Here is a 26,475-nt window from a genome sequence, read left to right on the forward strand (position 1 = left end):
TTTGCCAGCGGAAATGAATTATGATGTAGGGACCGGGAAGTGCTTGCCCTTAAGTTTGCATTGGAGGAGTGGCGATCATTTGAAGGGCGCTGAGAAACCGTTCCTAGTGTGGACGTACCACAAGAACTTAATGTACAGTACTTACGCAGTGCTAAGAGACTGAATGCATGCCAAGCTTGATGGTCACTGTTTTTCCCCCCTTTTTAACTTTTCTATTTCTTATTGCCCAGGCTCCAGAAATGTAAAACCGGATGCCCTTTCTTGGCAGTTTGACTCTGAAACAGAACAATCAGAATCTTCCCCCATACTTCCAGCCAGCTGCAAGGTTGGAGCTGTCACTGTCACGCCATTAACCAGGCTCTCCAGACAGAACTGGATCCGGGCACGGGGCTGCCCGACTGGCGTTTTGTTCCTGCAGCCCCTCGCTCCAAGGTGCTGGAGTGGGTGCATGCTTCTAAGTTCGTGTGCCACCCAGCAGAGATAGGATGGTTTACTCTAATTAAAAGACATTTTTGATGGGACATGCTAGATAAGGACGTTAGGGAGTATGTGGCTGCGTGCTCAGTATGTGCCAGGAATAAATCACATAATCAACATCCTGCAGGGCTGCTACAGCCAATGTTCCCTCTAATTTTTCATGTGTCTGAGCAAACACACAAACTCCCTGAGCGTCCCTTGGACCACTGTGAGCAACAGCAGACGTGTGCACTGTGGTCACGCCAGCATCTAATCCATCCAAGTCACATGGTTTATTAAAATAATCAAATTACAGCATTTACATTTACGTTAGATGCCTTTTAATTAACTGCTTTAGCCCACTTACAATGAAAATTTAAATAAGTCTTGTTCATGACCTGTGCAGTATGTTAAGTCTATTGGAAGTAAAAATAACTTGAACGCCAATTTTGAAAACACAACTTTCTCATTGCCTCATTGTTCTGACACACACAACAAAACTATTGACTACACTACACCCTAACTACACAAGATTTATGCTAAATGTCACAAATCTCTCACATCTCAATCTCCGCCGTCACTCCTAAAACTTCCCCCTTCCTAAACAACTAAATGCCATGTTGCCATATAATTTTTTGATTGGTCGACATGGTACATTTTTCCACCAATAGGAAACGGTGGGGTTTTCTTTGGTGTTGTTTTTGCTCACAGGCTTTCGAGCGTTTTCCTTATAAAACGCAGTTTTTACCGTTTCTTCCTGCAGTAAATATAAACAACGACAGTATTCAGGAAGAAAACCAAACATTGCAGATATTTTTATCATAACTCTGGTTTTACGTGGCCGATCAACACAATTTAAAATCTGGTATAAAGTCCACACTTTTTCCGTCAATTGTTCCATCTGTCCTGCTCACATCTCCAATGGTTGTACACGTTGTCATTAACGTGGCTTCACTCCACATCACTTCACTTTGCTAGCTAAAACACCGGTGTCGGCACATTAGAGGGAACATTGGCCACGCTTCATCGCCCTTGTCCCACATTGCCCTGGATTTTGTAACAGGACTCTGGGTTTTGGCAGGAAAGACTACCATACTCACAGTCATAGATCGGTTTTCTAAGGCAGCACACTTTATAGCTTTAGAGAAACTGCCCACAGCAGCAGAAACGTCTAGGCTACTAATTGAACATGTTTTCAGGCTTCATGGCATTCCAGTAGAAATATTTTTAGACAGAGGTCCACAATTCTTGTCCCAAGTCTGGAGATCTTTTTACACCGCTTTAGGGGCCAAGCCTTGCCTGAGCTCTGGGTACCACCTGCAGACTAATGGCCAGACAGGATGTTTGAATTGGGAGCTCAAGGCCACACTCCACTGCATAACCTGTCAACTTTGGCCACTTATCTACCATGGGTGGAATATGCACACAACACGTTAACAACATCCGCTACCGGGTTGTCACCATTTGACGCCTCATTGGGATATCAACCACCACTGTTTCCTGAGCAGGAGGCTGATCTCGCTGTCCCCTGCAGTGCTGCCGTCGGGTCTGGACTCATAAACGGGAGGCACTGTTATGTACAGTAGCCCATCAACGTCGCTATGCCAACTGGCGACGGTCACCAGCACCAACATACTCACCAGGACAGAAGGTGTGGCTGACTGCTAAGGACGTCCCTCTCAGAGCGTCCTCCTGGAAAAATGCCCCCTCAATTCATTGGTCCCTATACAGTGGATGGCCCCACAGCTGTCAAGCTCCGTTTAACTCCAGCCTTACAGATTCACCCTGTTTTTCATGTCTCCCAGGTGAAACCGGTACTGTCTAGCCTCCTTTGCCTGCCTTCTGACCCCCCGCCTCCCACCTTGCTCATCGACAGACACCCAGCCTTCACTGTCTGGCATATCCTGGATGTGTGGTGGCGGGGTAGAGGGCAGCAGTTTTTGGTGGACTGGGAGGGTTACAGGCCGGAGGAATGTTCTTGGGTACCTCGATCGTTGATACTTGACCCTGTGATGATCGCTGACTTTTTCAAGTAAGCCGCGGGGCGGATTCTGGTCGGCCGCCAGGAGGCATCCATTGAGGGGGGGCAGTTCCACCTCTGGGAGGAAGCACCATGCTCCTGCTCATTGCTGGCACCTGTGGGTAATTAAGCCGTGGATTTGTAAGGCCAGCGCGCTCAACCTCTCTTCGCTAGATTCTCAGCTAACCACAGTTGCTGCAGGCCAGCTCTGTGTTTTGTACACGTCTTAGCAAACTACCTTGTCTCACCTTGTATCTCTCTTTCATAGCTACACACCAGATTACCAGAAGCAAATCTCTGCCATAGAACCCCCATCCGGACGCTGGACCTCCCGACAGTCTCACAGTTTTACTCACTCCACGCACCTGCCTGCCTCCCTGCCTCAATGTCAGGAATTTCGGATTACTTACCACTCACCCAGACCACTCTCCCCTGCATGCTACTGATCCACCCGCGGCAAGTAAGCAGTGCAAAGGACTATTCAGAACAAATAGCTGCCAGTATTCCTCCGGAACCATCCAGTCTGACTCTCCCTTTGGCCCAAACCACAGAACTGCAGTTTCCACAGTTGAAAAATCACTGATTGTTTACATGGCTCAGGTCGCATAAGCGCCCCTTAGTTTTGGTGTTTGCGGTGGGGGGCGGTCTGCCTCCCCCCACCGCAGGGAAAAGGGTAACACCACCTGGGTCTGGGTGCAGTTCCCCCCTCCAGGGGCAAGGGTACCTAGACCCGGTTTGTAGAGTATGCTTGGGGAGTGTGATCGTGTGTACAGCGTCTCTTTATGTCTGTCTCCACGTTGGTTGAGTGTGGAGTAAGTGCATATGAGAGCATGAGGGTGGGAATGGATGTTTGTATCTGTGTGTGCCTGTATGTCTGTGTCTATATGTCAGGTTGGGTGTCAGGCGCCACCTCTCTGGGGACATCTTAGGCCCTCCAAGGTTTGGAGGCCTATCTCCACCCACCACCACTTCCCCTGCCAGTGGCGGACTCCCTCAGACATCGGTGCGTTGGTGGTTCTTTGTGTCCGGGGATGGGCGTCCGGGTACACACCGGCTCACTCCTTGGCGGCCGCTTATCGGGGGCTGGAGCCTGGGGCTCGCTCGGGCCACTTCGGAGGTGGGGTGCCCCCGGCCTCTCGGCCTGGGGCTCGGTCACTCAGGCACGGCTGGCTGCCGGCGGAGCTCACGGGCGCGTCACTGCAACTCCCCCTGGCTTCTGCTCCGCGGCTGCTGAGTGAGCCCTCATCTGGGACTCTCCTCAGCTCTTTCTGGGACAGTGGCGCGGCTGCCCCTCTGTTGGTCTTCCTTGGTCTCTTGTGTTCTGGGGGCCTCTGGAAGTCTGGAGTTTTGATCTCCTCCATACCTGCTTCATGCCCTGGAGGACGGGGCTGTGGCCCCCCCACACCCTCTAGCAGATCATTACATGAAGGAACCTTTTAAAAAAAACAAGCGCGTCCATGCTCACAGGTGTACACACGGGTGATCACACCCACAAACTACACCCTTTTTGGCTCCTACCTCAAAGCACACTGTTCTGTTGATCTTATGTGCTGCACAATAATGTTTAATATTTAGTATTTACTGTCATATTCCCATATATCATTGCGATGTTGTTTATTCTATTACTCTTGTTCTCTTCTGCTTGTTTTCTTTTTTCTTTCTCAGCAGGTGATCCAGGTGATTGATATATGCATTTTTTTTTTTCTTCTTCTTCTTCTTTTTTTCTCTGCTCATTCTGTTGGTTTTTGTCTTTTGCCCTTCTCCCCCGTCCCTCTTCTCAGCTGTTTCTCTTTCCCTCTTTCTTTCCCCCAGTCAAGTCTGTCCCGTATTCAGTAAGTGAAAATAAAATAAACAATAAAAGGTGAATCAAATGGACCATTACGGCAAGGCTGGGATGGTCAATTTGGTAAAGTAAATCCGTTGGGCATCTTTCTTTGCCTTTAGACAACAATTCTGATGCAAAAGAGCCAAACGGGACAGGCAAAAAAAAAAAAGAAAAATCACTGATTGTTTACATAGCTCAGGTCGCATAAGCGCCCCTTAGTTTTGGTGTTTGTTCTTAGCACAAGTTAAAGACAAGACTCAGTTTTCTAGTTTTGTTCGCTTACACTTTTTGTGAATCATAAACGTTGTCACTTAAACGTTCTCTGCGTCATGCATTTCAGTCCTTTTTCTTTTGAGTCAGCCTCGGCCGTGACAGGATGGAAGCCACTGACACGAAGACAAGAAAGCTCCTTACCATGCATGAAGGGTTTCACCCCAAGTCCAGCACCCTCGGACTGTATGGTAACTGGAAGGAGGAAGCAGAGGACTACTGAGTGTCATAACCACTATGTAGGATGAAACAATAAGATCCCCAAGTACAGTAGTTTAATCTACAAATAATACATTTTTGGAATTGGTCTTTATTTTTTAAAAGCCATATGTGTTTGGATTTTTTCTAAGCATTCAAACTGAACATTTTACTTCTTTGCGTCTTTAAATTAAAAGAAATTGGTACTTTTTGGGAGGTTGGTGGGGGTATATTATCATGGAGTTTCAGCCTTGTTCAGATTAAGTTTGAGAGTATTTTGACACCTGCCATGTTTGGTCTGTTTAAATCATACTTTGTTTTGTTTTACCCATTGTTGTGTTTGTTTTGGTCACCATCCATGTGCGATTATTGTTTTCACATCTGCACATAGACCTTCTGGAGGAGGTGGTCATGGCATGGTTCCAAATGATCTCCAGAGCAGTTCATTTATGGTGTGAGTGTAAGCCAACCCTGATCTAAACCAAGTAAAAGGTGTACAAACAGTTTGAGAGGGTGAGACAGGGCATGAGGAAGTGGTCTATATAGTCAAAGTCTGAGGAAGAAGAGAGAAATGAGAGAAATGATAGAGCAGGCAGCATGATTAGGTGTTTGTAGATGCTGAGTGAAGGGAAAGGAAAGGAGAGATAGAGATATACTGTTAAGTGCGACGTTGTCACCCATTTATGGTGATCATGTCAAATACTAAGCTTCTCTCTCTGTCACTCGGTCTGTGTGTGTGTGGTTCTTTGACTGACATGGAGGAAAACTAGAAAGCTTGTCTTTCCCTTTTACAATCACATGTTCACTCTTATCCCTCTTGTTATCTCCTTCCTGCTCAGTTCGTTCTTCTTTCTCATGCTCTTACTTCTCACTGCTCTGGTTGTTTACTCTCCTTTTTCTTTCTACTCATTGTTAATTATACCCGCCATCTTTGATTCTTGTCTTTCCTACATTCTCAACCAGCACTCCTGGTGCTGAAAATCACACATAAAATCAATGTGTGTTTTAGATTCAGTTTATATTGTTAGCCCTTGACATTGTTTCAGAAGCTAATGATATGTTTTCCCTGGTAAAAAGCCAGACTTAGTTTCCACAGTATTTGATTTTGTATTAGCTAAAAGTCAACTGAAAAACAAAATTTAGAGATAAACAAAAACCAACACCTCAATGATCCTAGGACCTTGAAAAGAAAGGCAACTGGACTTCAAGTTACTTGAAGATGTTTCACCTCTCATCCGAGAAGCTTCTTCTGTTCAATTTATTTACTTTATTTTATTTAGAAAGAGGGGCAATACATGATAATGAACATTTTAACAAATGTAAATATCCCAGATTATAGTCTTGGACTAATTTCCACCTGCAGACACTCTGGCAGGTTGGTGTTACACACAAGTTAGTAAAAACATACAGAGACACTATTTAGTCATGTGACAAGGACAAAAGCAGTGATCACATTGTACTAGAACAAACAATAACACGAAGCGTGGACACAGAGGACAATATAAATAACAATAACCAAATACTGGAGATTCCCAGATATTTAGTGGGAGCAGCAATGGGATTTGTCCCTTAAGACGGTCCTTGACATACTATTGATCATGTGCCTTATTACCTGAGCCAAGGTGTGAAAAAGGTTGTTGTCATTATCAGCAAAGCTTTCCGGTGAAGCCATTGTGAGACTTGCCTCTCTCTATCATGTGATCTATTGAGATCAACTGACACAAGCTGTGAGTGGGCGTTCAGGCGCCTGGGGAAAGATCTCAAAACTAGATTGTAGGTGGCAGACAGTGTCATAAACCGCCCCTTCTATTCAAGAATGATCGTTCACAGTAGACAGAAGTAGGCTTCTGTCACTCTTCTTTCATGCTATCTAAAATGAGAACAATGGTGTCCTCAAAAGAGTGACCTTGTGCACCTGAGTCTTGTCCCGTCGAGGTGGCTCTTCTACTACGTTGTTTAGTTTGTTTTTTGGAGTTTTGGGATAAACCAGTTTTGTCTCAGTGTGTAGCTAGGCTTGGAGTGCACTGGGATGTCATGCTTGGAGAATATTTGCCCGAGTTTCTCTGAAAAAACTTGCCCCATAAGGGATGACCAGTGTTGTTTCGTTTGCCATTCTGTTTCTCCTTAATTGGTGTCTCAGCTTCTTTACTGTGCATCTTTGCTAATTTGATGGAAGCCTAATTGGGATAAACATGCTTTAAGAGCTTTCTTTATGTGTTTGTTCCTTTTCCTTCCCTTCTGGATTAGAAGGAACATTTCTACCCAGTGTTGCAGATTCCTGATTACTCCAAGTTTGTGTACCAGAGGGTGGTTGGAAGCAATGAGATGGTATTGGTCTGTGTATGTGGGCTTCCAGTAAACTTCACTGTTGAGGTTTCCATTTTCCTCAATGTGCACAGCACAGTCCAGAAACGGCAAACTATTATCCTTTGTATTTTCCCTGGTGAACTTTGTTTCTATCCACTGAGTTGATGTGAACAGTGAAAGCTTATATTTCTTTGGTTTTGATTTGGCCCAGGTGTTATTAACATATCTGTACCAGTGAATAGGTTCTCTCTTTGAAAGAGCCAAGAGCTTTAGTTTCCACTTTCACAATGGGAAGCCCATGGCACATCTATGTTTTTGTCTGTAGAAACCCTCATTGGGTATAGGATTGGGTCTATAGGATTTTGGAGTTAGAGTTAGAGGTACATGGGAGGCCAAGCGGAATGCAACTCGGATAGTGGCTCAAACAAAACTTTGATGTGGGATGAGTTCGGTGGGGCCATGGAAAAAGACTTTTAACTGCTTCAAGGTGATTCCAGAAAACAATCAATTCAATTCAATTTTATTTATATAGCGCCAAATCACAACAAAAGTCGCCTCAAGGCGCTTCATAGATACAGAGAAAAACCCAACAATCATATGACCCCCTATGAGCAGCATTTTGGCGACAGTGGGAAGGAAAAACTCCCTTTTAACAGGAAGAAACCTCCAGCAGAACCAGGCTCAGGGAGGGGCGGGGCCATCTGCTGTGATTGGTTGGGGTGAGAGAAGGAAGACAGGATAAAGACATGCTGTGGAAGAGAGACAGAGGTTAATAACAGATATGATTCAATGCAGAGAGGTCTATTAACACATAGTGAGTGAGAAAGGTGACTGGAAAGGAAAAACTCAATGCATCATGGGAATCCCCGGCAGCCTACGTCTATTGCAGCATAACTAAGGGAGGATTCAGGGTCACCTGGTCCAGCCCTAACTATATGCTTTAGCAAAAAGGAAAGTTTGAAGCCTGATCTTGAAAGTAGAGATAGTGTCTGTCTCCTGAATCCAAACTGGAAGCTGGTTCCACAGAAGAGGGGCCTGAAAACTGAAGGCTCTGCCTCCCATTCTACTTTTAAATACTCTAGGAACAACAAGCTCCCTCGCACACTGCAATCTGGATTTGCCGCTTATCTGTATTCTAATTTTAATAACTGTACAGTACTCTGCTTTGGTAACTATTGTCCATGATGTAAATATGTAAAAATTGTGTTTCTGTTCTGTTTTATATGTGGGGGTTTTTTGTTTTTGTTTTTGGTTTTTTTTGTTGTTTTTTTGCTGCTGATACAGCCAAATTTCCCCTTGTGGGACAATTAAAGGATTATTCTATTCTATTCTATTCTATTCTATTCTAAGTAAGCCTGCAGTGTGAGAGCTAAGTACTCTATAAATAAAGATGAATATGCATGGCAAGCATGTACAAAGACATACATTATTCATTGTCTAATAAAACAATAACCATAACCTCAGAGCCAAAATAACAACGGAATAGCTTTGGGACCACTCTGTGAATGTCTTTGACAGGTCCAGCCAGAGCCAAGACTTTATCCCAATTAACCATCTCTGGAGAGCTTTGAAAATTCAGTTCAATTTTATTTATACAGCACCAAATCTCAACTGCAGTTGCCTCAAGGCACTTTATATTGTAAAGTAGACCCTGATGCTTAGCTCACCCGCCACCGCTCTCTCCAACCATGTCCACCACATCTCACAGGATGGGCGAGGTGGATGACCCACAGAACCACTGCAGAACCACTGCTGCTGCTTCTGTAACTGTCATCTGGAGACAGGGAACGAGGTTTTTGAGTCATTGCCTATACTGGAGCTAGTGGTCCTTGAGCAGATGATGAGGCTCCTGGTGACTGGAGTGGATTTGGTGTGTTGGAGAGGGCCGTGACCTTTCCAGAGGACCACTTAGCAGCATGGTGGCCTGGCACAGAGGAAGAAACATCCTGACCCCCACAATCTGGCATGGATGCCTCACACTAACACTCTCCGCACTGTTTTTCTCCTCAGATCTCAGTGGGAACAGGTGTTTCTCCTGACTCACGTGAATTTGTGCAAACATCAGCGCAGGAGAGCTGGAAGTGCACGCAGCCCGAACTCTTCTGCAGGGAGTGTCAGCTCATAGAGGTGGGATCCTTGTGGCCGGCCCAGACTGGAAGGACGTACAAAGTTCTGGTAAGGTGCCAGGGTGTGGTACACAATAGGCTATGGTGGACTCTACCAAACCCTGCTTCAGCCTGGGTTGTTGTTGGGTGGGAATTAGGTGTGTACATAGTGACTTTCACAAATATCCAGTGGTGTTAGGTCAAAATGTATAGAGTTGGGGCAGTGGTTAGCTCCTTTCTTGGTCACCCCTTATTTCTTGGGATGGATTGGGCTGAGTTTAATAAGCTGGTGGGGCAGCGCTTATGACTGGGAACGACTTGTGGTATCTGTGCTGAGGCTGTCCGACACTGCTACCAGGGAGGAGAAATCCACAGGGCATTTTCAGAAGACCCTGCCACTTCCTGTGATTAACTCCAAGGAATATTTTCCATTGGAGCAGTCCTTTGGTGACACTCTACACTCAACGTTGGTTTAAGAAATAAACATTAAGGGTCACATGGTGTGTGCTGAGGCAGAACAGTCCTTTGTGATAATTAGGCACAGGCTAGTATGACACACTGGAGAGAGAAACTGAGTCATTTGTGCTGAAAAGGCATCTCACAGGCAGCTTATTTTAACCTAACGGTCAGCCACATGAGGTCTGATATTATTTGTTGGTGGTACCCCTGTGCAGCAATTTTGCAGGAAGTCTGGCACATGCACTGTTTCAGATCATCTCCCGAGTTAGCATGCGTAAAAGAAATTGACCAGAACACCTTATTCAATACTTGCACATTAAAGGAGCTGCATGAATTACTGGTTCTTTAGGGAATTCAGACTAGCACCTCAGTACTAGTCTGAAAGGCATGGGAATGATTGGGGATGTGGGGATGAAAGAAGCTGTGATTGACAGCCAAGAAGTGGCAGTGTTCTGGTGACAGCCATAGTTAGAGCAACATTGCCATAAAGCCGAGGGCCACGTCTTTGAAGCTGGGAAGTGAAGTGTGCAAAGCAAAATAAAAAACCTGTGTAAAGTGAAACTGCTGTGTCAGACGGTGTATGTTGGACACACACAGTAGCTTTCGTGTTACAATGTTGTTTGACTGAGGAGACAGCTGCTTCTTTCTTGAGAGAGAAACAATGGAGTTTTATATCTGAGAGAAACCGCAAAAGGTAGCTGAAAAGTTCATATGAGTGTATTCTATTCATGGAAGGAGGATACAACATAGGACTACCTTTCCATTTAATCACTGGATTGTGGTGAAATGGAAATGGAAAGAGTTTATATTAATCTTTGCTCGTAGTGCCCCATAGAAAGCTTTCCAAACTTGCAAATAGAGCTCTGGGCCTTTCTCAGAAATTATATCTACTGAAAGTCTGTTACTGAGAAAGACATGTTGGACCAATACATGAGCTGTTTTAATGGCGGTTTGTAATTTAGGCAAAGCTACAGAATGCTCTGCCTTTAAAACCTGTTTAATGGTTAGTGTTGCCTTCATAGTTCTTTTCAGTGGGGGAAAGACGCTGGGGAAAAGAATCCACAGGGATGTGTGCTAGAGGTTTCAGTACAGACAGAAAAAAGTTTGGGCTCTTTTCAAAACTAAAACATAATATACATTTAGAATTATACAAAAAGGCCCTTTTCAGGGGAACACAAAATGAGTTAACAATTTAAAGCTGTTCTGCAGCAGTGGAGGTTTATCAAGTCTTGAAAGCTGCAGCTACTAATTCCTACAGGTGTTTCAACTTTTCTGGATTACTTCCCCCTCTGTCTGCATAAAAGCAGTGTTGGAACACACGGTGGTGCCATACCCTAGTAAGCATCAGTTGAACAGTATCGTACTGCAGAAAGTAGTGTGTTGGTACACAAATGGTGAGAAAAGGAAAACAATGGAAGAGAGACAGACCATAACACTTATAAATGTCGGTCTGTGCTACAGAGAAACTGCAAACAAAGTCAAGGTGTCAGTGAGTCCAGTTTCCTTCACCATCCAAAGGCTCAGAAACAAACTGTGACAGGAAGAGGTCTGCAGACCCAAAGACACGAGTGAACCAGAGGACAAGTTTCTGAGAGTTAGCAGCTTGTGTGATGGTGGCTCACAGGACATCAGCTTCAAGCAGCTTAATAGTCTCAGTTTCAGCTGTGAAGAGAAAACTTCAAGCTGCAGGTTTGACAGGATGAGTTTTTTTTTTACCTCCAACTGGTTATTTGTACTATGCGTTCATTTCAGAGTGCAATGAGACATTAAACTGCATTATTTTCAATAAAAACTTGAAAAATTGAGGTGTTCTAAAACTTTTGACAGCTGCAGCATAGCTGCCACCTTCTCCTCTTTAGACTGAACTGCTGTTCTGTCTAATTATTTATTTTTTATTTAATCCTGGTGATTTACAATCCAACCAAAGAGCAGTATCACATCAGATCACAGGATCTGTAATTTAATAACAGTGCCAAGCACTTAACTCAATTTCCCTCTGGGAAAAGTTTCTCCGAGAACAGTTTGATGAGAAATAATGAGGTGGTACAATATCACAAGATCTCATTCCACCCTGGTTTAAAAATGCAGAAAATGAGTAAAAGTAATACAGGGACCAAATAAGAGGAGTTAGACATGGGTAGATTCATCATCAGAAGTCACAATACATTTTATTTAATTAGTGTAACAGTTACCATGACCGGGATGTCAACCACCTGAGGTTCCTGTGCTTCAGGCAGCGATGCACCAGTTGATATTTCCACAGTGCTGGTTGTTGTTGTAGTACTACAGTTGGCATAGACTGATAGACCAAAATGTTATGATCCTAAGAGCGGGATGTTGCGCGGATCCTCCATCCTCTTGGAGGGCTTCCATTGGTCAAATACAGAGAGTGCATCTGTTTAATGTGGTGAAAGAATGAGTTAAAAACTCAAAAATCCTGTTTACAGCCATTGTTGGGTTCATTTTTGAGAGACCGAAGACAAATATGTTCAAAGTGTATTTTCTTAAATTTATTACGCAATTCAAGGTTCAAGTTAAAAACAGCTGCCGTGTCTCTTTGCTCACTCAGGAGAGCCCAAAAGAACAAAGAGCACCACACCCAGACAGTATACACTTTTAGTGCGGTCACCGAAACAGAACGTTGACATGATTGGTCGAAAGAGTTGACGGTGGCATCAGGTCTGATATTGGTTCACGTTTCTTCTTCTGCAGTTTTCTGGACATCTTATATAGAGATGACCTTTTCGCAGGCACTCCCATTACCATGGCAACCACCACTTGCTCTCTGGCCAGGCCTGTAGAGTTAAAGAAGAGGGAAGGCGTGTAAGACCATTTCCTAACATCGAAATTTATGGCCCTGTTTTGGTGTAGGAGAGTCAGCCTTAAAGTTAATTACTTAATTCTGAGAAAAATACTATTGTACAATGGTGGTATTAAGATAAAGTCGCATTTTGTGTGGGCTACTAGTTAGCAAGCTAGCTAACATTATCACTTTAGCTAAATGGTCTTACTCCAGCTGTGAGATTTTACCCCCAGGTTCTGTGGGTTAGGTGTTGTGAGCAGAGGCTTCAGGAACCAAGCCAAAGGACTTTTGTCAAAACATGGATGAGTTTGATAATGCCGTACCGTCTGTGTTGCAAGGTAAGTCGCATTTTTCAGTTTTATGCTGGGTCATTAGCTAAGCAGCGTTAGCATCTGTTAGCATTGTTTCTGAAACTTCCACAGATCCTTATTCCCTCAGCTGCTGTTTACGACAGGGCTGCAGCTATGAATTATTGTACTAATCCATTCATCTGTCAATTACTGTAGTAATCCATTAATCTCTCGATTATTGTAGTAATCCATTCATCTATCAATTATTCCATCGATTAATTGAGTAATCCGATAAAAAATACTTTTATCTTATTAATTAGCAATAATAAATATTCAAAAGAGGAAAAAGAAACTTCTTTCAAATGAACTGCTCACTGGTTTTCATTTTAGAAATCGCTATGGTTTTTGTGTGTTCTGTGTGTTAAGGTGCGCACGTGAATGAGTAAATGTGTGTCTGTAAGCCTTTAAAAGAGAATGTGATAGTTACAATGAAGATAAGCGAGCATATCAACATTTGGTGGTTTGATGCTGCTGAAAAAAAAGATGTTAGGATGGTGTAGACCAGGGGTGGGCAACCTTTCTGATGACGAGTGCCATTTAAAATTTCCTCAGAAGTCAGTGTGCCATATGATTGCATTAGCAATAAATGTAATAACTCTCTATATGAACAGTTCCACACTATATAGAACCACTTTATAGAATTATATTTGTTTGCAGATGTTGGCAGCTGTCAGCGAATAGTTATCAGCTATTTTGAAAGAAAAAAAATACTTTTTATCCATAACAACAAATGAACTGTACAACAGAAAATACAAATGCTATCTATGGTCTCCTCACAACAATGATAAGAAAAATAAACTGGGCCAATATGGCATGTTTGTTAATACAGAGACACACATGTTAATGTGATCTCTGGGCTCCCACTCAGACACACAGGTCTCCCAGTGTCCAGCATTCAGAGGCTACCTGAGGACTCATGTGAGAGAAAACCTGCTCACACAGACATGTAGAGCCAAACACTGTCAATAAGGCCTCTGCAATGTTCTGAAGACAGTTAAACTTGTCAGGTAGTGATGTCCAGCAGGTGAACATGCAGCTCCATGAACACGCACAGCTGTGGATTCCAGCTGCTTCGATGTTATATGTATGATTTCTATACATTTTACGTCAGATAAAAACTTTGGTTGTAAGATTCAGATAATTATTTAATAACAGCCAAACATTTTAAATCAGAATAAGAAAGTATTTCTTTGTGCCCCCCTCTCCCTGTTAATGCCCTACCTGGGCCCCTGGCAACACTTTGCTAGACCCGCCCCTGCACAGTTACCAGCTTTCAGCTGCTTAGAAAAGGATCCTGGTGTTATTTGTCTCTCAGAAACAGCTCATAACTTCAACTCATCCATGTGACCTAAAAGGTAAACCTGTTTCTCCATCACAGCTCTGATGGTTCAGTAAGGACATCTCCTGGTTTCATCTTCATGTTTCCCTCTCACCACATATCCAAACCGACATCATGACCAGCAGCTTTTACAGCTGTGGCTCCAGCAAACATCAGCTGATACTAGAAATTAATATTAAATAAATTCTAACAACAGCTGATCAAGCTTAAACGTGCTGCTGCTGTTTAGCGCGACATCCGCTGGTTTCCTCTTTCTGGCGCAAAGTGGGCGATAAACAAACAAGAGAGAAAAACCGATCAGCTGATCATTGATCAGTTTCATGATTGAAGTAGAAACAGGAGAGGCAGAGGGGGAGAGAGAGAAGAGGAAGAGGCAGCTGTGCAGCAAACACAGAATAAATCCAGCTTTGTGTCTTTTCCATTGTAGCTGAAGTCCGGAACAAACTGTTCCTTTTCACCTCAACACGAAACGTGTAATATTTTCTCTCAATACGGGACGATTCCGTCTTTTTACAGGACGGTTGGAAACTCTACTAACTAACCTTGTGAATTAAATAAAGTTCACCATCAGTAACATCATAGCACCATCCAGCTGTATAGAAACTCCGTCATGCTAGCTAGCACGCAGTACGAGTTATTGTAACTGACTGTAAAAAGTCAGCACAACAAAAATAAACTCCACCTAAACTTGGTTTATATCTGACCCAGATAGACTGCAGGTCATAACTTCTTACCTGAAGTTCAGTTCACCTGACACTCGGACTGGCGGCCACCTCGGGTCTCTCCTCTTGCCTCCCCTTTCTCTCATCCACCTGCTGGCCTCCACCACTTGCTAATGTTACTGAATCTGAAACATGTCGAGGAGCGTGTCAGGCTACATTTCACTGTGTGTTATACTTGTATAACTATGCATGTGACAAATAAAGAACCTTGAACTTGAACTTGAATCTGAGGAAGCTCCACCATAGCCACCAACAAACAACTGAGTTATTTTTACATACCGACCAGCATCTGGCCAATCCACCACCTTTCATTGTTTATACCGTTACAAAGAGAAAATAGCCAGTCCAGCTATGGTCGTGCCATCAGTTAACCCTTCGCGTACCAACTGTGGCACGCGTGCCTAGGGTTGCCGACCCCTGGTGTAGACGTTAACTATATTAACAATAATTCACTGTCCAACCTTAAATCCTCTCAGGTCTGTGGCTCAGAGTTTTACTGGCCCATATACATTTTTATTGGCTTGTGAAAAAAGTTGTAATTTTTATATTTTTAAATGTCAATGTAATTTAATTGAGACCCCAGGCCCCCCTTTAGACTCACCCCTGTTCACTTATAAAATAGGATGACTGCTGTCAGCCATTACTAAGCTGTATAAGTTAAACATAGCATCAGACGAAGTTAACAGTTCATCTGCATATTTTAATGCAAGTTCTGGAGACTTGCTGCAGACTTTTTGCTGGTAAAACAAACAGCAGAGTATGGAGCAACTACAAAGTTTGTTGATCAGGTGCTTTGATGAAGGACTGCCGCTAGCTTTTCCCAGTAATTATTTTAATAGTGATTAAAGGAAAGCGCTGCTGTTTTGAATGCTAGAAACACATTTTCTTTCACTTTACCTGCACTCACCATCTCAGTAAGGGCTCTGTCTCTTCCTCTTCAGCCCCTTTTCCATTAGTACCTACTTGGATCGACTCGGCATGGTTTGCCACGGCTTTCAGGGTTTTCTATTAGGTCACAGGGGCGGAGCGTGGGGCTGGCTTACTGGGCTTAAGCCCGGGTTGTTTTGTCAGAAGCCCGGGGTCTTTTGGAGTGTAATTTTTTCATAGTTAGATGCCTGGCTGACAACTGTATAAAACAAAAAGTACACACAATATTCGAAGCACATCGTGCACACTGTGGGAATTTACGACTGTGCGTGAATCCCCCCCTGATATTGGTATGATCCGAGCTCAGGCACTAAGCGACTGAGCGAGGGGGCGGGGCAGCTGCTGCCCGTGAGTGCGCTGTTGGAGAAACGGAGCCAGCCATACTAAGGAGAGCTTAAGTTTGACCAGGTACCAAAGCAAATCATTCGTACAGTACAAATAATGTAAATATGACGGTGCATCACGAAAGATTGATATCAAACTGATCACTTGACCCATATTACGTTACTTGCTCTTCAAGTGAATCAACAAATGGCGAAATGAAAAGCTGAACAACAACAATGCTGTTTCTTTAAAGAGTCTCAGCTTACATGTGTTTATTTCATATTTTCAGTTCTTACCCTCCCCGACTAAATCGGTTTCAGTTATGTACTGAAATATAAGAATGGACATTAGAGGCTTCTTTCAAAGAAAAAACTCAGGTAAATGTTATTTTATATATTATGCTTTGTATGTTGTTCAGTATATTTCTATGCAAAACAAGAGGAACTTCAGTACACAGCAGGATATTCACATCTGTAACCAGATATTTACACTTTAGAGATAAAACATAAAAATTTTTACTGTACCACATCAATTTAGAGTAAACTTTTGTTTTAGAAAAATATTGAAATATATTTTGAATTAGTTAAATGTCAGAATAAAGAGAGACAGAGCTTCTATTTTTTATCACTTTCATCAAATGTAGGAGCACATATACACTAAGTTTATTGTTAATTAATAAGAAACTCCAGACGATTCCATTCTGAGCTGAAGAAGCTTCTGATAGGTTAGTAGAGTCCATGTGAGTAAATTGGTGGCACAGCTGTGGATGCATATAAGGCAAAACACAGAGCCTGTTTCTGTGACATGGGAACATCAAGAGATGTCAACCAAAACACCAGGAAAAGAACTGTGGAGCTCCATAAATGTGGCTCAAGTTTGAATACAATTTGGTGCCATTTGCAATTAAGAAATACAGACAGTTTCTCTCTTTACTCTTAAAGTTAACAAATATGTTTTTTATATTTATCAATCTAAAAAAATAAACATTTAGTCTGATTTGATGTTACAATTAAAAAAGTGTTTGTGTTTTTATCTGAAGAGTTTGTAAATATTTGGTTTCAACTGTATATTTGATGATTGTCAGCACAAAGAGGGAGAGAGAGGAACAGAGAGGGAGAGAGAGAGATGAGGACAGAACAGAGATGAACAAGAGCAGGTGAGACACACATGTTAGTCAAATAGTTGTTTACCAAAAGTATCACCGTATCATAGGTACTCATGTATCTCGTACCTAGTGTTTCTTTTTAGGTTTGTTATTTTTCAAATTCTATATTTATTAAGTTTTGCAGCTTGTTTGCACAACAAGGCTAAATAATTATATAAACTTTTCTCAATCTAAATAGTGGACTTTGGTAGAATTAAAAAAATAAGTGTAGTGCAGGTCTATGATGATTTTTAGTGCTACTATCATCTAGTTCTGATTCTGGTTCTGTCTTGGTTAAGTCCTCAGTAGTCCTGATTTTGAACTGTTGTAGTCCTGTTTTAATTCTGGATCAGTTCTGGGTCTGGTTGAATTGGGGTTTAGTCCTCGTGTCTTGATACAGCCCTGACTTTGTTCTGCCTTGCTGCTTAATTAAAAAACTAGTTTAAGGTGTCCTGCACATGTGATATATATTTTTCCCTATATGAAGTCATTCTTTTTTGAACAAAACTCAAAACAGAGCCAATTAATCTTTCAGTCATTTCTACCCCCCCCCCCCCCCCCCCCCAAAAAAAAAAAAAAAATACCACATGCATACTACCCTTTAGGGCTAAGCCCCGGGTGTTTCAAATGTCTGGCTCCGCCTCTGTTAGGTCATACTATTATTCTACTCTGGCGCAGTTCCAAGCAGGTATTAAAATGCGAAGTCATCAGACTGCATGCCACCAGTTGGGTACCAGTGCACTGTAACACAGTGCCGCCAGAAACAAAAAAAAGAGCAATTAGTGGGGCCATCAGGGACCACAACGGCTGAAGTGGGGCAAATCGAATAGATTGGAAGTGGTATAGTCAAATGGACACAATTTACGGGCACCGACTGGCGAGCATCAGGAGGCAGAGTGGCCTCGACTCGGACATGGCATTTTTAGAAACTATGGTGAAGGACGGTGAGTGCTTCGTGTGTTCAAACATAATAGTACTTGTCGTGTGTTGAGTTCACTTTGAACAAGCCTGGACATTTTTTAATAACGCCATTGTCTACTTGCTGCAATAAAAACTCCATGCTCTGCATGTTGTTTTGCACTAGCTGTGCATTAACTTCCTCTTCTGAGGGGTCATTGTAAAGCCATATGAGCAACATCTGATGAACACTACTAGGTGTTCATACGGGTTCATTTTTTCGTTTATGTTGTAATGTCATGTCGTGTGTGTCCTTATGCTATGCATGTCTTATGTTTCAGAAATGCTTTCTACATGTGAGGGTTTTTCGTCCACCACCATTAGTCTTGACCTCCCTTGTCTGTGATTCAGTTCTGGTTGACGGCGTCGACAGCTACACCTTTTGGCATGACACAGAAACGGCTCATCGCTGGTAGGACACGATGATAGGTTTCATACTATAGAGAAAGAAGTCCAAATCTGACCTCACAAGTGTTCCCATGGAGATGCAGGCAGATGGAGATGTGTTAAACCAAGATCAGTGGGAACACCACATCCAGCTGCCGCTCAATGAGGCACGGGAGCAGGAAGTTGCCCTGCGAAGGGAGGAAATGGCACAGGCCACAGTCTTCAACCAGGCATTCCTCAGTGTGCTTTGAAGCCTCACACGAGCAATGGATGGCCACTCAAGTTTCACCTCACCCCTTAACTTTCCACATTGGAGATTAAAAAAACAAATTTATACTTTATATAGGTTTGTACTCTGTTCCAGGAGAGTCTTACCAAAAACTTAGCTGTTGCAAATAATAATAATCACTAATTTGTACATATTTTCAAATGTTGCTGCATTTAATAAAGTATTTCAAGCCTATAATGTGTGTGCATCACGGTTTGTTGTATTTAAGCAGTCATTACTAAATGACATTTTTCACCAAACTTTTGTTGCCCAGTAATAAAAGCTGTGTCTTTGTCGTGTGATGTCACCACACAAAAATGTGGTGTGTCCATAATTCTGTAAAGTGATTTACACTACAGGAGATTTATCCCACGGCCGGACAACTGTTAGCATTTCAGTGATGTGAAAAATGTAACAGCCCACATGAAAACACAGAATAACTGCAAAAGTAAACAAACTTTATCATTTCTATTTCATTTGGCATCTAACAGCAGTATTCCTATAAGCACATGACAAGGGGTGAGAATAATATCATTAACTGGAGCACAAGAAGTGAAGCAGAGCGTCTCGTACATGCACGTTTAGCTCCTCCTCTGTACCACCCTGTCCTACAGCTACCACAGGCTCTTGTCCTGCAGTGGCAGGTACATCCCATTGTCATCATCTTCATTCATTGTCTTTGAAAAGCAAGAGGAGATGAACAGATCCAGTAAATGCACTTTTATCTGGTATCGTTTGGTATCGTAATCTGTCTTAATCTATTTCTATTTCAATGTTGTGTTCTGTGTTTTATTTATTTATTATATGGGGGAAAAGTTCTGTCATCCTTGTGCTGAGAGGTCTGTGGTCATCCACCTGTTTTGTTCTAGTAAACCCAGCTTTCAGGAACACCTTTAGAGCTGTTCAGTTTTAGCACCACTGAGAGTCAATAAGTCTGGTCTCAAGTCACTTTATATTGTAAGGTAAAGACCCTACAGTGTTAATTTATGACAAATGTTCACTCGGATTCATCAATGAAGTAAAACTGACTGTATGCATATACAGGATATTTGGATATTAAAGGATATTGTATCATGGGTGAACAGACCAGAATGAAAGCCACATCTTAAGCATTTGACTGAGGCACAACAATCAAAAGGCAATGTTTGCAGCTTAAATGTACTCTGGATAATCTTAAATGTGCAAATATTGTTACAGTTTTGTGTTTTTCAGGTGTCCTGTTTGAAGAAAACACTTTAAAGTCACTTTAATACATGCATATTTAAAGAAAAAAGAAAAATGCTCCACCGCCATGTATTAGCTGTTAAGTAATTTTATGATGAGGATGGATGCTGTCATTGTTTTTCAGTATAGTTTTGAAAATTAAAGGATATTTAACATTAAATGTACCAATGTTGTTGTTTACTAAACACGGATTAATTTAAGTTTAAATTTAAAAACCTTTGAACAAATGGTGTACGAGGTTTTCTGTTTGTCTATGCATTTTCTTTTTTGCACTGTACAACACTTTCAGTAAGACAACAACTGTAAATCTACCCCCTGTCTAATCCATTACTGTAAAGTTAAATGCTATTAAGAAATGATCAGAAAAAAGAGGGTTTTCAAGAATTACTGTTCTGCTCCATTTTATGCCATTCGTCAGAACAAGATCTAGAGTGTGATTAAAGTGGTGCGTGGGTTCTTTGATTATTTGTCTTGTCATATTTAGACAGTTGAGTCTAATAATAGATTAAATGCTGTGCTTCGAGGATTCTGACAGTTAGTGTAACTCAGGGGGGTTGATTCATTTAAAATAACATAATCATCCTGTTGTAACCAAGTTTTTGAATAGCACGGTAAATTTTTTTGTTGATCAGTTATTATTCATGGATTTACAGGGTCTTAGAAGAGAGAGACCTGATGTTTAATAATCCACATTTCATTGTGTTCCTCTTTGGTGCAGATGTGGATGCTGTATTGTTCTTTCTTTGTGATTTTTTTATTGGTAATGTTTCAGTTGGGGTTTTTTTTGCAGATTTTTGGTGTGTTTTGTGGTGGTTTAGAAGCAGACACAGTCCCCAATTGGATGGGTGTTGGGAACAAAAAACATGCTGTGGAAGAGAGCCAGAGAATAATAATAAGTAATGATTCAATGCAGAGAGGTGTATAAACATATGGTGAGTGAGAAAAGTGACTAAGGAAGTAGTACTCAGTGTATCGTGGCAATCCCCAGCAGCCTACACCTATCGCAGCCTAACTAAGAGAGGATTCAGGGTCACCAGCCCTAACTATATGCTTTAGCAAAAGGTTTTAAGCCTAATCTTAAAAGTAGAGAAAGAACATCACAGCGCAGAGTTACAAAGAGAGTTACAAGTCTTTGGAATGGGTTGATTCTGTGTTCTGACTTCACTGACCTTTATTAAGTAATTCTTTTTCCTTCCCACTGTCACCAAAATGCTTGCTCATGGAGGATCATATGATTGCTGGGGTTTTCTTTGTATTATTGTAGGGTCTTTATCTTGCAATATAAAGCGCTTTGAGGCAACTGTTCTTGTGATTTGACACTATATACATAATTGAACCTCCTTAATTGAACTGACACATTTTCAATTCAATGTATTTCTTCCACAGCCTGACAATATTCTCGGTTCAAGTCAGTCCGACCCACATTATACACTGCGGCAGTAGAGAATTGCTTTCTCCTCCTGAGTTACCTGACGGTTTGCCAAAATTGCTTTGAGGTAGTCCAAAAGGCTTTCCATGGCCTTACTGAAATCCCTAACCCCCTAACCCTAAACCTGAGTTTTTGCTTGAGCAACTATCCAAGCCACATTCTGCTTGGCCTCCATTACCTGTCTCCGAAGTCCCACAGGGTTAACCAAGCCCGATAGGATTCCTTCTTCAGCCTGATTGCTCTGTTCACCTCAAGTGTCCAACGTCTGGTTCAGGGGTTACCACCAAGACAGGCAGCTCATTGCAGCAGCTCATTGCAGCAGTTTCCACAATGGAGGTGCTGAATATGCTCCATTCGGATTTAATGTCCCCAGTCTCCCTCAGAATGCTGTCAAAGTTCTGGCAAAGGTTGGAGGCCTCTGTTAGGCATTCCCAGAGTGTCCTCACAATACATTTAGGTGTGCCAGGTTTATCCAGCATTCTCCCTCACCACCTGATCCAACTCACCACCAGGTGGTGATCAGTTGATAGCTCATCCCTCTCTTCACCCGAGTGTCCAGAACAAATTGCTGCAGATCCGATGATACGATTACAAAATCAGTAATCAACCTGCAGCCTAGAGTGTCCTGGTGCACTTGTAAATAACCTTATGTTCAAACATGTTGTCTGTTATGGACCAACAGTGGTTTTCACAGTAACAGAACACCCCACAGATCAGGCAGGCCATTCTTCCTAATCTCACCCCTCCAAGTATCACTTTCATTACCCACATGAGCATTGAAGTCTCCCAGAAGGGTGACAGAGTCTCCAAGGGGAACACCCTCGAGCACCCCACCTAGGGACTCGAAGAGGGCTGTGCACTATGAAAGTTCATTAAACACATAATTATAGATGACAGTCATGGTCAGGCACAGGGAACAAATCCTCTTGTCCACTGGGAAAAACTTTAAAATACAGGAAGTGACCAAGGAGAAACTAAGATACCTACCCCAGCCCACCACCTCACACCGAGGGCCACACCAGACTGGGCCAGAGACCAGCCCCTTTACAGGAGACTGGTTCCAGAGCTCAGGCCATGCGCTGAGGTGAACCCAGATATATCTAATCAATACTGCTCAACCTCACACACTATGCTAAGGCTTCTTCCCCATCACAGATGTGACATTCTGTGTCTCAATTGCAAGCCATGATAGCTAGGCATTGGTCCACAAGGGTCTCTGGCCCTGGCCGCCGCCTGGCACACACTGCAGCCGACGCTATGGGGACTCCTGTGGGTGGTAAGGCCTACAGGAGGGTGGGTCCATGTCTCTTCTTCGTGATGATCTGGCCAGTCCCCATGGACGAAGGCCTAGCCACCAGGTGCTCTCCCTCTGGTATCTTCCCCAGGACTTGAGACACATTTTGTAGACCATCAGCTGGGACTGAACTAGCTAATATTAATTTGCACTAAGTGGCAGGATTGCTTTCTAAATGCTGATAGATTTCAACTTGTGTCTTGACTCTCTGTGCCTCTTGGACCTCTCTACTTCATTTGTTCAATACGTTTTACCTGTGTCATATCTCATGATTACAAATAACTTAATCTTTTGACATCTATGGTACGATTTCTTTGTATGTGTGTATAGGATTGGTCGTTACTGACATCTGGTGAGACTTTCATGTCAATAGCACCTTTACAAATATTACTTAGAAAATAAGTAATATGATCAATATTTATTTTCACCTGTTGCATACAAAGAAGGGTTAGTTATGGTTTAAACAATGTTTAACACATTATGAATTTTTCAATAATTTAGATATTTTTTGTGTATTTTAAGACATATTGTACATGCATTTATGTACAAGAAGGTTCAATTTGATGGGACCCCCAAAATTTTAAATGAATGTTAAATGTTTTAGGGGTCTCATTTTAATCCAAACTGCCATGTGGCGCTGAAAAAGGTGTCTAGTGTCCAGTCTCATTTGAAGAGTACAGTAAAATAGAGAGGGAGTGTGTGATGATTTTTTTTTTCATTCCATCTTTTCTCAAAAAGCTTTTCAGCACATCAAAAAACCCACATTTGTTTTAACAGGAAACATTTCTCCTCACACATTCACATGCATAAAACTCATGTACTGTGCCACATCCACATGCAGAGAACACATCTACTGTTGCACACACCCACACGTTAAATGGCCATTACTGAAACAGAACATTGTGCCATTTAAGCTGTCAAGACGTCACTCAGATGTAGCCACTCTATTATTCCTACCCTTCATGTAGGAATAATGTAAAAGTTCCGTATTTTTTTCCAAAGACCTCCCTTTGTGTGGATTTTTAAATTTACTTTAAGGCTGTTCATTTGTTGAATTAAATAGATTTGTAGTCTCTTTCTATGTACAGATCTAACTAACATTCACTCACAGCACTGAAAAAGGTTAGAGCAAGTTGTAGGTTTAATATCTTGACCAAAGATATTTAGCCTGCAGACCGGAGCAGAGGGGGATCAAACCACCATCCAGTGGATGATGAGAGTCAAACCTTAAATACTGATCCATATGCGTAGGTTTACGGTACACATCAGCTTTTAAATGTCCCCCATTACTGATGGAAATCTCATAGTCTAAGAAGGCTAACCTGCCACTTTTCACATCCTCCCTTGTGAATTTGATGTGTCGGTCCACCAAGTTAATGTGATCTGTGAATCGTGGTAGGTCCTGAGATTAAATTTTCACGCAGGTGTCATACACATACCTGAACCAATGACTTGGTGGTGTTCCAGGATAGGATAACAAAGCCCTCTTTTCCACTTCTTCCATGTACAAATTGGCCACAATGGGTGAAACTGGGGAACCCATGGCTCTCCCATGTTTCTCCCTGTAGGACTGACCCTTGTATGTGAAATAGGTGGAATTAAGACACAGTTCAAACACACTTGGTCGGTGCTGATAGTGGTCTTGTTGCTGAGGTTGGGGTCATCTGGAATACCTTTTTATTCACTGCAAACCGTTTTATTCTCCGCGGGAGTTTGCTTCATTCATCCTGGCCGCTGTTTACATCCCGCCAGACGCGGATGCGCAGGCAGCTCAGGGCGCACTCGCGGAGCAGATACTGCACACGGAGCGGACATTCCCGGACTCTCTCATCATTGCTCTTGGGGACTTTAACAAAGCCAATCTGAGCCATGAGCTTCCCAAATACAAGCAGTATATTAAATGCCCGACCAGAGAGGAGAGGACATTAGACCACTGCTACAGCACGATCAGCGGGGCCTATCGCGCGGTGCCGCGTGCTTCACTCGGACTCTCTGACCACGCCATGATCCACCTAATCCCCGCGTACAGACAGAGGCTGAAGCTCTCCAAACCTGTCGTGAGGACAAAAAAACTGTGGAGCAACGAGGCTGTGGAGGAGCTTCGCACGTGTTTGGAGACCACAGACTGGGACACAATGAAGGCTGCTTCTAACAGCTTGGACGAGTTTACGGACACTGTCACCTCCTATATCCACTTCTGTGAGGACAGCATTGTGCCATCACGCACCAGGGTGAGTTATAACAATGACAAACCCTGGTTTACTCCTAAACTCAAAAAGCTGTGGCTGGAAAAGAGAAAGGCGTTCAGAAGCGGAGACAGGGACTGCTACAGAGAGGCCAAGTACAGGTTCACTAAAGAAGTGGACGTTGCTAAACATCAGCACTCTGAGAAGATGCAGCAGCAGATCTCAGAGAATGACTCGGCCTCGGTGTGGAAAGGTTTTAGGAATATCACCAACTACAAGCCTAAAACCCCCCACTCCACTGACGACTTGCTCTTGGCCAACACCCTAAACGACTTCTACTGCCGTTTTGACGAGCCATCAGGCAGCCTTCACACCTCCAACGGCCCCAACAATAGAGGCACTTTGGACACTCATTCCCTCACCTCTCCCCCCTCCATAGAGCCATCACCACCTTCAATCACTTCACCTGCAACACCCCCCTCCTCACCCCACACAAAAGAGGATTTCACACCACCTCCTCCCACCACAACTCTTCATATTCATGAAGCAGATGTGAGGAAGCAGTTTAGGAGTCTGAATGCTCGAAAAGCTCCCGGCCCAGACGGCGTGTCTCCTGCCACCCTCAGACACTGTGCAAACGAGCTGGCCCCAGTGTTTTCTGGCATTTTCAACTCTTCACTGCAGGCATGTCATGTGCCTGCCTGCTTCAAGTCCTCTACCATAATCCCTGTCCCCAAGAAACCTAGGATCCATCCATCCATCCATCCATCCATCTTCATCCGCTTATCCGAGGTCGGGTCGCGGGGGTAGCAGCCTAAGCAAAGAGGTCCAGACCTCCCTCTCCCCAGCCACCTCCTCCAGCTTGTCCGGGGGAATACCAAGGCGTTCCCAGGCCAGCCGAGAGATATAATCTCTCCAGCGTGTCCTGGGTCTGCCCCGGGGCCTCCTCCCGGTGGGACATGCCTGGAACACCTCGCCCAGGAGGCGCCCAGGGGGCATCCTGAAACCTAGGATCACTGGACTAAATGACTACAGACCCGTGGCTCTGACATCTGTGGTCATGAAGTCATTTGAGCGCCTAGTTCTCTCCCATCTCAAGACCCTCACGGCCCCCCTCCTGGATCCCCTACAGTTTGCATATAGAGCCAACAGGTCTGTAGACGACGCCATCAACATGGCCCTACACTTCATCCTTCAGCATCTGGACTCCCCAGGAACCTACGCCAGGATCCTGTTTGTGGACTTCAGCTCTGCCTTCAACACCATCCTTCCAGACCATCTCCGAGGCAAGCTTTCCCAGATGAATGTGCCTGATCCCATCTGCCGGTGGATCACTGACTTCCTGACGGACAGGAAGCAGCATGTGAGGCTGGGAAAGAATGTCTCGGACTCCCGGACCATCAGCACCGGCTCCCCTCAGGGCTGTGTTCTTTCTCCTCTGCTCTTCTCCCTGTACACCAACTGCTGCACCTCCACCCACC

The 26,475-nt window shown here is 43.3% G+C and overlaps 1 protein-coding gene across 2 annotated transcripts in view; it reads left to right on the top strand.

Moving 5' to 3' along the window:
* Positions 1-26,475, top strand: part of jupb (junction plakoglobin b) — a 116,706-nt gene that overhangs the window by 22,878 nt on the left and 67,353 nt on the right. For both annotated transcript variants that reach the window (XM_040005011.1, XM_040005009.1), the window contains exon 2: positions 9,087-9,251. The gene's annotated coding sequence lies outside the window, so the exon portion shown is untranslated. The remainder of the gene's footprint in view (positions 1-9,086; positions 9,252-26,475) is intronic.

The sequence above is a fragment of the Simochromis diagramma genome, unplaced genomic scaffold (assembly GCF_900408965.1).
Source record: "Simochromis diagramma unplaced genomic scaffold, fSimDia1.1 OVJJ01000494.1, whole genome shotgun sequence".
Lineage (NCBI taxonomy): Eukaryota > Metazoa > Chordata > Actinopteri > Cichliformes > Cichlidae > Simochromis > Simochromis diagramma.